This window comes from Pavona decussata, unplaced genomic scaffold, assembly GCF_977016875.1.
Source record: "Pavona decussata unplaced genomic scaffold, jaPavDecu1.1 SCAFFOLD_62, whole genome shotgun sequence".
NCBI classification, from domain to species: domain Eukaryota; kingdom Metazoa; phylum Cnidaria; class Anthozoa; order Scleractinia; family Agariciidae; genus Pavona; species Pavona decussata.
The window spans coordinates 295001-305000 of NW_028145483.1; the positions used below are offsets into that span (position 1 = coordinate 295001).

General features: G+C 38.4%; 2 pseudogenes across 2 annotated transcripts in view; both read left to right on the plus strand.

Annotated features, from left to right (window-relative positions):
- The window catches only part of LOC146478830 (somatostatin receptor type 4-like), an 11473-nt pseudogene extending 2434 nt beyond the window's left edge, over window positions 1-9039 (plus strand). The window contains exon 2 of the transcript XR_014865054.1: window positions 7310-9039. The product of XR_014865054.1 is annotated as a somatostatin receptor type 4-like (transcript). The remainder of the gene's footprint in view (window positions 1-7309) is intronic.
- Window positions 1-10000, plus strand: part of LOC146478829 (neuropeptide FF receptor 1-like) — a 94401-nt pseudogene that overhangs the window by 2921 nt on the left and 81480 nt on the right. The gene's annotated exons all lie outside the window — the stretch shown is intronic.

Here is a 10000-nt window from a genome sequence, read left to right on the forward strand (position 1 = left end):
ATAATAATAATAATTTATTTGCTTACAGTGCGTGTACGTGTTACATTGAATATGCTCACACGTACACGTGCATTACAGGATAAAATTACAGTAAATTTTACAATGTGTAAATAAATAAAAAAAATCATCATTATAAATGCCACACTAACTAATCAGAAGGAACTCCAAAATAAACACCACAAACGTATTTTTCTGATCTTTCGTGCTTTTTAAACACAGTTCGTGATGTCCATAACATTAATTTTCAAACAAATGACGTATTGAAGAAAACTCGTTACTGAAAGGGAGTTAGCGTAGCGCTCGCCTACACTGAATTTCAGAATTCTTTTGATGAAACATTTCGGCTTTTTTCGCATGATATTTTGTCTCTAATAGTGCAGGCAATGGTAAAAGTCTCGCAACACTAACACGCATTCAGTTTCCGCAAAACAATTTTTACGATAAGTAAAACAAGGTTCGTAAGGCTAACAGCTGCTAACATATGTTTGAATGATGACAGCCTCAGGCTAGCACTTGATCAGGCGGTCGTTATACGAAGAGAATTGAAGATAATGTTATTAAGAGGCTTTCCGCGTTAGAACGGATAAGGCAAATTTCGGCTTTTCACCGATTTCGCTGATTTTTTTTATGAACATCAACCATTATATCCCATAAACAAATATCACATTTACTGAGCTCAATTCAATGCGATTTTTTTCGTTCTTGCCAAGACGGTTTACACGATGATCTCAAAACTACCCAATTTACCTTCGGGGACTCTAAAATTTATCTATACATTGCCGGTGCTACCAAAACGTCATTCCTTGCTCAAAGAGCTTGAATATTTTACTAATCGAATTTCCTTTTGTCAATAACAATTTAAATGTTTAACTTTTGTTTTCTGTGAAATTTTGACTGAGTTACAATTTTTTCAAAATACCTCCTTTTCAACTTCAGAATGCATTAAACGTGACACATGTAATTAAATCCTATTTTTAGCCATTTTTAGCTATTTTTAGCCTATTTTCAGCCATATTTTAGAGAAGATCTATCCTTTTACTGTTATTTTTCTTTCCCACGATGCGCTATAGCAGTGTTTATTTTGCGTGACTGACAGTTGATCATTTCAAGGTATATATTCAATATTCATTCTACGCTCAATTTAAAGCGTTACCTTTCTTGTATGTATGTAAAAAAAAAAATAAAATAAAATAAAATAAAAAAAAAAATCAGTAGTTAAAAATTGTCTCCAAGACAAAGAATTAGCTGGGGAAAAAGTTCCTTTCTCCCTCTTATAGTAGTCTCTTTACATTTTGTGACGCAGTATTTAGTTATCAACGTATCAAGCCTCCGTTGTTCATTTCAGTCTTATTCAATTAAAACGCGGAGGTGTTTCAATTGGAACATTTTGTCAAAACCCTCCTAGCACATACCAAAAGGTCACTTTACTTAAAAATGACTGGTTTTCCATCCAGTTGTTCCCTGTATGAAAAATTACAGACTCATTGTGGATCCAGCAGAGACAAGGAGAGCCTTGTTTTGCTTTCTGAAAGTAACTCAAATATATCGGCGCATTTGGCGAGGCGTCACTTATCAAAATGTGGAAATACTAGCGAAGCAGAGTTGATATTGGGAAAAGGGAGGGTATTCGTGGCTCATCAGCGACCAGGTTTGCGAGCTTGCCTATCTGCCCGAGTTTTATTCCCGGGATTTATTAGGAACATAAGATGAACTAATTCGATGCGTTTCGTGATCTGACGCAGATATTGCTAACATATTCCATTTATCAAATCTCATTCACTCATCGTTTCTTTCCTATCTGTTGATGTGAATAGTTGTATTTGGACTGACATTTTATTGAGTGCATATAATTCAAACTGCCAAAGGCCCCGACGGAAGCCATAACTGATTTGCATGAGTAAGAGCACTTTGTAATGATTGATTTTGAGGGATTTTCGCTTGAAGGAGATAGTCCTAACCAGCTTGAGATAATGGCTCACTGCTTTTAGCATGTCACTGTTTCACATTTGCTGACTACAACGGGGGAGCCCCCTTAAATAGTAAGTGGAAAGAAAGCCTTCCTTTTCCTTTCGATTCCATTTAATTGAAATTTTCAAAATTTAAATATGAGTTTTATTGTATTGCTCTTCCTCATAAAAGACTCTAGACCCCGTTAATGCTTTTCATTGGGCAATTTCAGATTTTATTTTATCTCACCTAAATGTTCCCATTGGTGAACTATTTTCAAAAATCACAATTAAAAGTTTCACCGCTCTTTCGTTTTTCTAAAATTAGAAAAGTTGAATTTACGGCTTCACGCCCGCTTTGAACAGCCCCCCGGAAAAATGGGAAAATCGTGCATCTTTAGCAGGCTTATATAGTTGAACCATGGGCTATACGAAACATGGGTTTCGACTAAATAAAGATTACATTTATCTCAAATAAAGTTGAATTACTCACAATGAAGTAGACTTTTGTCTTTTTTGGTCATTTCCTCTCATTCATTTATTCCTCGCGAAGCGAGGGCCGAAGGCCCGAGCGTAGCGAGGTTAATAAATTTGTCGGGCCGAGCCGGCCCGAGCGGAGCTAAGCCGCGCGAATTCGAGCGAAAAATATATTTATATATATATATATATATGTTGATATATGTTTATATCTTTGAAGGTGTCCGCACAATGACGTCAGACTGTCTGGCGTTGTCTGGAGCAAAATTTGCATACACTGAAAAACATATGCGTGCATGATCAAATTTCAACTGCAATGTTCATCAATATTCACTGGATACAGAACTATCTCTCCAGAATCTTTTCCCTTTCTTTTAGAAATCTTTTTTTGTGAAATAGTGCATTAAAGAAATTACACGCTTTGTGGCCGCGGTAAATATTTTTCCGTGGGAAATAAATTCATCGAACACGACAGCGCTGCACGCCCGTTGTACATTACGTCGCGACAGAAATAGATTTTCAACCGCAAACTAGCCCGTGGAACTACGAAAACACTATGCTCATAAAAAAAAAAAATCTTATGCGCCTTTTAATCTCCTCGTTTGATGCTACAATACGTGTAAAGAGGGCTTTCCACCCAGCCCCAGCTTCGCGAGGTTTTGCGAGTCACGTATTTCTAGTAAATATATATTAGTCAGATCTATGCACCCTTATCATTCGTTTAGAAAATACGGAGACTGCTACTACAGAAAGTACAAGAGGCTACTTTAGTGTGAGTAATTCAACTTTATTTGAGATGAATAAAACTTTTATTCCTCGCGAAGCGAGGGCCGAAGGCCCGAGCGTAGCGAGGTTAATAAATTTGTCGGGCCGAGCCGGCCCGAGCGGAGCTAAGCCGCGCGAATTCGAGCGAAAAATATATTTATATGTTTATATCTTTGAAGGTGTCCGCACAATGACGTCAGACTGTCTGGCGTTGTCTGGAGCAAAATTTGCATACACCGAAAAACATATGCGTGCATGATCAAATTTCAACTGCAATGTTGATCAATATTCACTGGATACAGAACTATCTCTCCAGAATCTTTTGGGTGTCAGTAAAACGCGGGGTCGGGGCCGGGGCCGGGGCCGGGGCCGGGGCCGGGGCCGGGGTCGGGGTCGGGGTCGGGGTCATTTTTTTTTCTTTTTTTCTTTATTTTTTTCCTTTCTTTTTTTTTTCTTTTTTTTTTTTTTCAACATCACAGGTCATTTGTGGGTCAAATAAGAATTAAAGACAATATAAAAAAGTTAAGTCTCTAAACCTTACTAGCTTAGGATATGTCATCGGTGACAACACTCGATACAGTTCCGTATTCTGGCGGACTTTGGTTCCGTGAATTGACTACCTTTTATTCTTCCAAGAAACGAAATGAGGCAAAAAATACAAGGTACGAGACAATATATTTCCTTGAACTAACAAATTCGTGAACTAGAATGTGCATGAACTTACTATGAACACCCCCGCCGCCTTCCATAATCGTGCTCGTTTATTTCCGAGAATGAAATAAACATGCGTTCGAATACCTTTGTAAAGCTAGGCATTTGAATAGAATGTAGAACATTTCTCTGGCAATCTTTCCGAAAAAGACGCATTGACTGACAAAAAAAGATTCAAATACTTTAGAGACAATTGTTATTCTTGAAATACTTGTGCCATAATATAAAGAAAAATTCATAGTTTTATACTGTCAATAAACTAGGGAAATTTCTACGAGAACTCTGAAATCTCATTGCCGACATCAAAACTGACATGTAAATAGGCCTTATCACGGTTTTCGACGCCATTTTGGCGAGTAGGCAAACAGGCTGGCAGTGTTTGTATGGAAATCCGATGTCAAATAATTTTCATAAAACATCGCTGCTGAAAAATTCATGAATTGTCTTTTTCGGAAAGATTTCCAGAGAAATGTTCTACATTCCATTCAAATGCCGAGCTTTACAAAGGAATTCGAACGCATGTTTATTTCATTCTCGGAAATAATAGTCACGCGTGACATGGATTGACTGTAACAAACGAGCACAATCATGGAAGGCGGCGGGGGTGTTTATGAGTTCATGCACATTCTAGTTCAAGAATTTGTTAGTTCAAGGAAATATATTGTCTCGTAGAAGAATAAAAGGTAGTCAATTCACGGAACCAATGTCCGCCAGAATACGGAACTGCATCGAATGTTGTCACCGATGACCTATCCTAAGCTAGTAAGCTTTAGAGACTTTAAGAGACTCAACTTTTTTATATTGGCTTTAATCCTTATTTGACCCACAAATGACCTGTGATGAAAAAAAAAAAAAAAAAAAAGAAAGAAAGAAAAAAAAAAGAGAAAGAAAAAAAAGAAAAAAAATGACCCCGACCCCGACCCCGACCCCGACCCCGACCCCGACCCCGACCCCGACCCCGGCCCCGGCCCCGGCCCCGCGTTTTACTGACACCCGAATCTTTTCCCTTTCTTTTAGAAATCTTTTTTTGTGAAATAGTGCATTAAAGAAATTACACGCTTTGTGGCCGCGGTAAATAATTTTCCGTGGGAAATAAATTCATCGAACACGACAGCGCTGCACGCCCGTTGTACATTACGTCGCGACAGAAATAGATTTTCAACCGCAAACTAGCCCGTGGAACTACGAAAACACTATGCTCATAAAAAAAAAATCTTATGCGCCTTTTAATCTCCTCGTTTGATGCTACAATACGTGTAAAGAGGGCTTTCCACCCAGCCCCAGCTTCGCGAGGTTTTGCGAGTCACGTATTTCTAGTTCCTCGCGAAGCGAGGTTAATTAGCTTGTCGCGCCGAGCGGAGCTAAGCTGCGCGAACACGAGCGAAAAATATATTAAAATATATCGTTGAAGATGACCGCTATGTTGCCTAGCAACAGTGAAAAACAAAGTATGAATGACGTCAGGCAAAGAAAGGGTTGCTAGGCGGTAACAAATTGGGAGACACACTGGCTATGGCTCGGTAGAAAGCCCTCTTAAAAGGTTTCTGAACATAGCACTCATTTTAATGTCGTATTCGATGAATTTATTTCCCACGGAAAATTATTTTATAGCGGCCACAAAACGTATTTCTTCAATGCAATCTTTCCCAAAAAAGATTCCAGAAGAAAGGGGAAAGATTCTAAGATATATTTCTACCCAGTGAATATTGATGAACATTGCAGTTGAAATTTGATCTGAACGCAAACTTTCTCGATGTATGCAAATTTTGTTCCCGCAAACTGCTGACGCCAGTGTGTCTCCCAACCTGTTGCTGACTAGCAACCTTCTCTTTGTCTGACGTCATTCATACTTTGTTTTTCACTGTAGCTAGGCAACATAGCCAACATAGTCGACTCGATCGGCGGAAATCGCAATTGCCGGCTTCGCCTTAACGGGCACATCTGGCAATTTTCGCCGATCGCCGCGATAGACGTATAAAATCGCCAGGTGTGTCGCCGGCCTAAGATACTTTAATGTTTCAAAATGAATCTCAGACTCATTAATAATTCATCAAGAGAAAACAATGAAAATCACTACTGTAACCGTGGTTTGGATATGTGTTCCTAATTACCATAAAACTCTGCCAACTTTAGCCTTGAACAGTTTTTCCGAGAATTATTGATCATTGAGAAGCCATATCAAACACACGAAAGAGTCTCGAAAGTGTGTTTCATCAGATATCCGATACCTCGAAGGTACCCCTTATTTTTTACTATGATTTTTTCAACCGACTTCTCAGTGTTTTGATATCTGATGAAACACACCTTCTCGTGTTGATATACATGTATTACGTAAACATAAGCAAGTTTAATAGAATTAGAAGTATTGCCAGTTCATACTGATTTCATTTTGTAACACTGAAAAAGACAAGAAGACAATGTAACGATCGCTGTTACTAGAGCATGGTACAATGACTGATATTTCATAGCCGGTAACCCAATTAAAAAACTGGAATTGCATTATCCACTGTCGAGTCCAGGTTTTGATATTTCACTGATATTATATTACATCCTTTTTTTAACACCTTACTTGAAGACAGCTTTCCAGTAACAGAGTGGTGGAATTTTAATTGCCGAATACTTTAAATTTGCCAGGCATTTCCTAAAATATAATACCTAAAAGTACCTAAAAAATACCCAAAAGTTTTACTAAGCACTCTCACCTCGCTTTTGAGGCCTCCATTTGAAGAATATTAATTACATTTTACATTTTAAGTTTTTAAGTTCGAAACAAGACTTACTTGCTCGCTAAGCTGACTGAGTGATAACATATCTACATAAATGACTGCCTGTCTGACTATCGGCTGACTGACTGACTGACTGACTGACTGACTGTCTTACTGACTGGCCACTATTTAACTGCCTCAGACTGACTGGACGTCTGTCATACTAACTGACTTAATGACTGACCACTATCTGACTGACTGAGTGACTAACTTTCTGACTGACTAACTCTCTGACTGTCTGACTGACTGACTATCCGATTGACTGACTGACGGACTGATTGGCTGACTACTTGACTGACTGCGTGACTGAGCATCTCACTGACTGACTGTCTAACTGTCTGACTGTCGACTATTTGCATGACTGTGTGTCTGACTGTCTGTCTGACTTACTATCCGTCTGACTGACTAACTGAGTGACTAAGTATCTCACTGACTGACCAATCGAGAGTTTGACTATCTGGTGACTGACTGATAGACTGATAGACTGACTAACTGAGTGACTTTAGTGTCTCACTGACTGACCGTTTGTTTAACTGTCTGTCTGACTAGCTGATTTACTTACTTGCTTCATCGTCCTCGGTTGGGTGCCATTTTCTTCAGTGTCTTCTAACCATGCATTATTGTTACTTTTTCGGTTACTTACAGGTTTAAACAGTTAGTTTCTCCTAGAAGAAAAGAAAGAAAAGTCACCTTTATCACAATGAACAATTCCACCCAAATCAATTCCAGTGATGATGCGAGGTGCTCAGAAGCCGTTTCTGTTTTCTTCACAACAGCAATGGCTGTAATCACCTTTGGCGATTTGATTGGCAACCTTTTGGTGTTTAGCACTGTGTACAAAAATCCAAGCCTTAGAACAAGCACCTACTTCTACTACGTCAACGTGGCGGTCTCTGATTTTATTGCAAGTCTTACGACCTGGTCACTGTACCTCACTGAAGAGATAATCACAAGCAAAGGAAGCCTAATTCAAGGTCCTCTGGCAACACCTGTATGCAAAGTAGGAATGTATGTTAGAATAGTGTCCAGTGTAGTATCCATTCTAAGCCTGGTGTTGATCGCTGTCGACAGATTCATCGCTACGGTAGCCACACTGCTGTCAAGCAAGATAAGAATAAGTCTGATGTTAGCAGCATGGTTCATAGCCATGGGCTATTGTGTACCAATGTTTTACTTTTACAAAGTTGAAGACTTTGGGGAGGAAACATTCTGCAGATTTGCATGGGACGACACTTTGGCGCTTGTAATCTACTACACAGCTGGCCTTATCATGCTAACTATTGCACCGTTAATTACTATAGTCATCTTGTATTCTCGCATCATGTACGCTTTAAGACAACGGCCTAACCCAGAATGCAGTGCAGGGAGCAGTATTTCTGAACAAAAGAGACGCAAGCAGAGCCAAAACATCATGAGAATTTTCAAATCGATCGTTATCGCTTATTGTGTATGTCTCGTTCCTTTTTTGGTTTATATGATTTTAAAGATGACTTTCGCCGAGCTTTTTAACAAAGATAAGTAGATTCTTGGGTTTTCATATTTTTTATTTCCGTCCCTCAGTTTAGCAATCAACCCAGTTATTCTGTTTTCATTTAGTTCTAATTTCCGTGTTACTTTGCAAGCCTTGTGTTCATCTTCATGTACTCTTGAAAAATTTCGATCGTGTTGCAAATGGAGAAATGGCTCAGTTTCGTCCCTCAACAAAAGCGTGGAATTACCAGTACTATCGAGATACAGAGAGAACGCTTGGAAAGAAGAGGACAGTGCAGAAAACAAGGACTTGAGTAAAATTTATCATTAAAATTGATACATTCCGTTTAAGAACTGACTACTCTGGCCGCTTGGTACTGACAAATGGAAAGATATCGGATAATTTATTTACTTAACTTAACTTTACAAAGGGTATAGCATGAGCAGGGTTGAGCGTGAAACAAATTCCACCCAGGGGTCCTTTTTAATATTGTAGACCATCAAACTTATAAAGCAAACAACGATAGGTTTACAGATCTCTGAATGAGTAACTACAAGCTGGGCCCGCTCAGGTTGGATGGCCAATTAACGTTATTAATCTCCAATTAAAAGTTACCCGAGGTTTTCATTTCGCTCGTTAAAAATGTCTTTGATAGCAAATTTTAAGTTAAAGGCAAGAAAAAGGCTAAGTCAAAACTGAGGGACAAAAATCTTTTCGAGAAACCTTTATTGGTTAGTATTTAAACTCGAATCAAAGTTCACGTTGATCCAGGATTAGCTTAATCGCACTTTGAACAACTGGGCCCTGAAGTTCAAAGGACAAGGTTTTAAGCTTAGCTTAATTACAACTAGCGAGAGAAAGAATAGAGGAATGCGAGAATTGTAACATAGGTCGGTTGTATTCGTATAAAATAGATTTTATTGGATTTTCAAGTGTTTTGTTTTTTACTGTCGGATAACATAATTATGATTTTTCGGGAGGCGGTTCACTGTAAATAAAAGCATTTAATATTGTAATTGAGAATGGTTGTGTTTATCATTATGTTCGTCTTCTTTTCGGATGTGTATTAAATGACAAAATTAGTGCGAACACGGAGCAACCAACATAAAAGATTGAACTATGCTTCTCTCCTTTTGTTGCAAATATTCACGTTCGTTTCCACGCAGTTACTTCATATTTCCCTCGCTGGATGACCTTAAGTGAAAATAGACGGCCTGCACTTGAATGAGTTGATTTGTCGCATAAACAAGAATAGAAATGCATAAAATAAAATAATCATCGGCCTTGTGGTTAAAATGGACAAAACAAACAAACAAAAGATCTATGAAGAAACCGAGTTTGAACCAAATCGCTCATTTACACTTTCTGGATCCGTGAGTTAGAACTCTCTATTTCTTTCTTTTTTCGCGTAAGATTTTCAAACGCGCGTTAGAAAAAAAACAACGTGACTGTTGAATGAGTGTGAACAGTAAAGTGGAGCCTGAACGTTTGCGAGCCGTAAACAGGGCCCATTTGTTCAAAGCTTGATTAAACTAATCCTGAATTAGTGCGAACTTTGATTCCAATTTAATTACTAACCAATAAAGATTCTTCAAAAAGATTTTTGGAGCTCAGTTTTGACGTTGACTTTCTATAAAAATTTGCTTTTAATTTAAAAACATTTTTAATGAGCCAGGTGAAAATTTCGGTTAACTTTTAAGACTTTTTAATTGTAGATTCTAGCGTTAATCGGCTTTTGAACAACAGGGCCCTGGTGCAGTTAATGAAGCAGCAGTTCAGTTTCAGTTTCGGTTTTGGTTTTATCTCTTCAATGTCGCTCGACTATCACGTGGTAAGCACGAAAAGCAGTGTTTTCGCGCAGTGAC